Raw genomic sequence first — 5,650 nt, forward strand, 5'->3', positions numbered from 1 at the left:
TTCTCTATTCTCCACGTCCTTGCCAATGTTTGTTGTTCCCTGTCTTGCTGACCTCAGCCATTCTGAAAGGTGTAAGGTGGAATCTCATTGTGGTTTGGATTTGTATTTCCCTGATGCCAAGTGATACGGAGCATTTTATCATGTGTCTATTGGCCATTATTATGTCTAGTTTGGAGGAATGTCTGTTCATATCTTCTGCTCATTTCTTGACTTAGTTCTTTGTTTTTTGGGTGTTGAGTTTCACATGTTCTTTATAGGTCTTGGATACCAGCCTTTTACTTCCTTTGTCATTTGAAATACAGTCTCCCATTCCATAGATTGCCTTTTAATTTTGTTGATGGTATCCATTGCTGTGCAGAAGCTTTTTATCTTGATGGGTCCCAGTAGTTCATTTTTCTTTTGTTTCCCTTGCCTTTAGACATATGTTCTACTGCCTGTGTTCTCCTCTAGGAATTTAATGGATTTCTGTTTCACACTTAGCTATTTCATTCATTTTGAGTTTATCTTTGTGTATGGTGTAAGATAGTGGTCCAGTTTCATTCTTCTGCATGTGGCTGTCCTATTTTCCCAGCACAACTTATTGAAGAGACTCTTATTTTTTCCCCATTGAATATTTTTTCTTGCTTTTTTCAAAGATTAGCTGACCACAGAGTTGAGGGTCAATTACTGGGTTATCTATTCTGTTCCACTGAGCTATGTGTCTTTTTTTGTTCCATGATATATTGATAATCACAGCTTTGTAATATAGCTTGAAGTCAGGCATTGTGTTGCTCCCAGGTTTGGTTTTCTTTTTCAACAATCTTCTGGCAATTAGGGGTCTTATCTGGCTCCATACAAATTTTAGGATTGCTTGTTTTAGCAATGTGAAAAATGTGTTTTTGAATGTGAAAAATGCCATGGTATTTTGATAGAGATTGCACTGAATGTATAGATTGCTCTGGGAAGCATAGACATTTAAACTTTTTATTCTTCCAATACGTGAGCATGGAATGTTTTTTCATCTCTTTGTGTCTTCCTCAATTCCTTTCATAAGTGTTCTGTAGTTTCTACAGTAGAAGTCATTGACCTCTTTTTCTTTTAAGGCTTATTCCTAGGTATCTTATGATTTTTTGTGCAATTGTAAATGGGATCAATTCCTTAATTTCTCTTTCTTCAGTCACATTGTTAGTGTACAGACATAAAACTGATTTCTGTGCATTGATTTTTGTATCCTGGCATGTTACCAAATCACTGTATGAGTTCTAGCAGTTTTGGGACGGAGTCTTGAGTTTTTCACATAAAGTATGTTCTCTGCAAAGACAGATGGTTTGATATCTTCGTTGCCAATTTGAATGCCTTTGTATTTTATTTTGTTGTCTGATTGCTGAGGCTAGGACTTCTAGTATGATTTTGAACAATATTGGTGAGAGTGTACATCCCTCTCATGCTTCTTAGTATTAACTATCTAGCCTGAAACCCAGTCCAGGAAATGCTGTGTCGCTTAAGCAGTAATCTTTTTTTTTTTTTTTAAGATTTTATTCATTTGTGAGAGTGAGATATCACAAGCAGTGGGAGCAACAGGCAGAGGGAGGAGCAGTCTCCCCTCTGAGAAAAGAGCCTGACATGGGACTTGATCCCAAGACTGGGATCATGACCTGATCTGAAGGCAGACATCTAACCAACTGAGCCACACAGGCATCCCTTCAGCAGTAATCTTTGTCAGTAAATTATCACAAAATAAAGTCATACACATTATAATTTTAATAAACTATTTTGGGAAGTTATTAGAATTAATAAAATAATCAAAAATCTAGAGTTTTAAAAAGTGCTGTAGCATTGAAAAATCAAATCCCACAGGTTTATAAATAAACACACAATTTAGAAATCTTTAATATATTTAAAAATTAATGTTCCTGATGGAAAAAATATATATATAAGGTTTTAGAAAGCAGATAGAAAAAAAAATGACAATTTACCTTGTCATTGAAGACACAGTGGTAAAATGAGTAAATGGGTTTTTGAAAAATGAAGTGACTTCCAGATTCTTTTTTTTTTTTTCAAAGATTTATTTATTTATTTATTTGTCAGAATGAGAGAGATCACAGGTAGGCAGAGAGGCAGGCAGAGGAGAGGGGCAAACAGGCTCCCTGCTGAGCAGAGAGCCTGCTGCAGGGCTCGATCCCAGGACCTTGAGGCCATAACCTGAGCTGAAGGCAGAGGCTTAACCCACTGAGCCACCTAGGTGCCCCTGACTTCTAGATTCTGTAGAAAGAACACAGATTACCAGAAATTGGGAAATATTCATTAAAATTAAATTTACATCTTTTTTACTTTTTTATTATGTTATGTTAGTCACTATACAGTACATCTTTAGTTTTTGATGTAATAGGAAGTTGAGATTTATGTACAAATTGATGGGTTGAAATTGACTTATTAGAGAATGTTTTTAGAAAAAGTGTCCTGGAGAAAAATCAAATCTACCTGTATTAAAATGTATATTTGGATTAATGTATCTGATATTCAGCCCAATGTTTTCACCATGCATAAACACTCCAAATATTTTCAGTAACATAAACCTAAAGACTCTTCTCAAAATTAAAATTCAGCAAAAATTAATTACTGCTTATCATTTGCAAACAATGATTAACAACATTTTCAACTCTATTGGCAGAAAAATGAAGGTTTTAAGAGAATAAATTTCTATAGAAATAAATTTGCAATAAAGTGAGCCAAAGAAACCTTATGATCAATGAAGACATCACAGAACAGTGCATTATTGTTTTGTATATATGAAATTATGACACAAATATACTGTTTGTCATTTGCATTGAATAGATATTAATTAATTGTGATAAATATATAGTTTAGCCTCTTGTTTTTGAACATGTGGCCTCATATTTGTGTTTGTGTGCACTGCCCTGTAAGTTATGCAGGGTGTGGCATGTCTCCTCTCTGCCAAACCTGAGAAGGTTAAGACTGTTTCTTCACTTACCGCTGATGAACAATAATAGCAATATACACAGAAAGTTCAATTAATCCGAGAGGTTTTGTTGATTTAACAGCGGTATTAGTTTTGATATATGATTTATCAATGAATAAAACTGGTGTACAGATGCTGAGTTTCCCCAGACTGTTTCAATAAAACTATGAAATTTACTGAGTCAAAAATAAAATATTATGTGACAGACATGATCTAACACAGGATGGCAGTGACTACTGTGTATGTATACAGTGAGGAGATTGTCTTTGAGATTCTTGATTCCTAATAACTACACTAAATTTTTGACCCATTCAGCTTATAATTTGCCACACAGTTTCTTGATCTCTGCTGGCATATCCAAGTCAATTCACTTTTCTTGAGGAATACCTGATATGAAATCATTTTCTAGGATTCATCTCCCTAAAAGGAACATAAACTTATATTCTGTTCAGAATGATGTAAGAACTTGAGAATTCCTGGTGAAGTCGCAGTTAATCTTTCTAAAGCTAAGCTACCCTAAATTGAAAAAAAAAAAGGTGGTATTTGGCACAGATAACTTATGAGTATATGATGAGAAAATCAAGAATTTTTTCTGACTTTCATTTAGATCTACATATTAAGCAAACATTTATTTTTATGCTTACCTGTATTGGAAAATAAATTTAAAATACTAGAACTTTTATGTATAATGACAACTTCATTTAGACAGTTTCCATTTTCATTTCTGCATGACTAAGAACTATTTTTATAGAGAATATATTAGCAAAAAATGAGTATACTTGAAACTTATGAAAACAAAAACAAAAACAAAAAAAAGGCTCATAATTATGGATACTTGCAAAACAATTTTGTCCATACATGAGTGATTTTCTTTTTTTCTGATTTTAGTCCTTCCACTCTAAGCCTAAAATAACATTTTAGTTACTGTACACTGATGAATGGACTTATAATCATAATCAGTGTTGGGTACATATGTGAAAAATGTGTCTACATTTGGGGCGCCTGGGTGGCTCAGTGGTTTAAAGCCTCTGCCTTCGGCTCGGGTCATGATCTCAGGGTCCTGGGATCGAGCCCCGCATCGGGCTCCCTGCTTGGTGGGGAGCCTGCTTCCTCCTCTCTCCCTCTCTGCCTGCCTCTCTGCCTACTTGTGATCTCTGTCTGTCGAATGAATAAATAAAATCTTTAAAAAAAAAAAAAAAAAAAAAAAAAAAAAAAAAAAAAAAAAAAAAAAAAAAAAAAAAAAAAAAATGTGTCTACATTTATAAAAAGCAGACTTTATGAATCACTCTTCTCAGGCCCACATCACCTCCTTGTTTCTCAAGCTGTAGATGATGGTGTTGAGCATTGGGGTCAGAATCGTGTGGAAGACAGCCAGGACTTTGCTGTCTGTTGGAGATCGAAGGATCTTGGGCATAGATATGTGTAAGCAAAGGGTGCATAGTAGAAAGTCACCACAGTGAGGTGGGTGCTACAGGTAGAATAGGCCTTCTTCCTCCCTTCTGTTGACTGCATGCAGCAGATGGCATGGATACCCTGCTATAGGAACATGCAACACCAGTGAAAGGAAACACAAGAAGAAATGTGGTGCTCACAAACACTCATAGATCCGGGTGTCGATGCAGGCCAGAGTCAACATGGCCGGAACATCACAAAAGAAATGGTTGATGTTTCTGGATATATAATAAGGGATTCCAAAGGCGTATATAGTGTGGGCACAGGAGTTGACTGAGCCCGATATCCAAGATCCTGTTATTATCAGCACACATACTCTTTTGCTTGTACCAGTGGAATGGTGGAGAAGAGAGCAAATAGCCACATAATGATCATAGGCCATAGAGGCCAATAGTAATCCTTCACCAGTTAAAGAAACTCTGAACTCCACATATGGACTGAGGTGGTATGCTCAGACAGCAGTCACAGTCTGAATGAAATAGATTTGTTTCCAGAGAGATAAACAGATGCCACCTTGGGGACAATGGTGGAGATGTAGTTTAGGTCAATGAGAGAGAGCTGACTAAGAAATACATGGGTATTTGGAGATGTGTGTCTAGGAAGATGAGGAGAATCATGGACAGGTTGCCAAACAGAGAAATTAGAAAAATGAGAATGATGACAATGAAGAGGAATAGGCCAATTCTTGTTGGTGGGAACAACCCCAATAGGATGAATTCAGCTGGTGTTTGAGTATCATTTTCCATGCAGCATTGATAGAATTTTCCTAAAAAGAGACAGGAAAATAAATTAAGGACAGAACAAGAGGATCTTTTGAATTTATCATTTTAGTCAGACTGTGTTGTTGAAAATCTTACAACTCTTATGTGAATAATTGAACTTTCCTATTTTTAGAAAAACAAAACAAAACAAAAAATATTTTTGGACCAGAAATTAAAATAAGGATGCAAACATTAGTAGCTTATATCTTTTCTAAGAAATCTTTGGAGTATTTTAAAAGCTCTCCCTCTCTTTCTCTCTCTCTCTCTCTATCTCTTTCATCCGAATTCATTCGGATAAGTATGCCTTAATACTGTACATGATTACAGTATTGCTAAATCAGATGTTTACTCAAAATATTTGCATAAAACTAAATTAAAATACCAACATTATACATTTATTTTAAGAATAATTTAGGATAGGGGCGCCTGGGTGGCTCAGTGGGTTAAGCCTCTGCCTTCGGCTCAGGTCATGATCCCG

At 35.6% G+C, this 5,650-nt stretch overlaps 1 pseudogene across 1 annotated transcript; it reads right to left on the reverse strand.

The window, feature by feature from the left end:
• Positions 1 to 4,250: 4,250 nt before the first annotated feature.
• LOC308342665 (olfactory receptor 2L5-like) lies at positions 4,251 to 5,157 on the reverse strand (annotated as a pseudogene). Its single transcript has one exon. The product of its transcript is annotated as an olfactory receptor 2L5-like (transcript).
• Positions 5,158 to 5,650: the final 493 nt, after the last annotated feature.

This window comes from Martes martes (genome assembly GCF_963455335.1).
Source record: "Martes martes genome assembly, chromosome: 5".
Classification (NCBI taxonomy): domain Eukaryota; kingdom Metazoa; phylum Chordata; class Mammalia; order Carnivora; family Mustelidae; genus Martes; species Martes martes.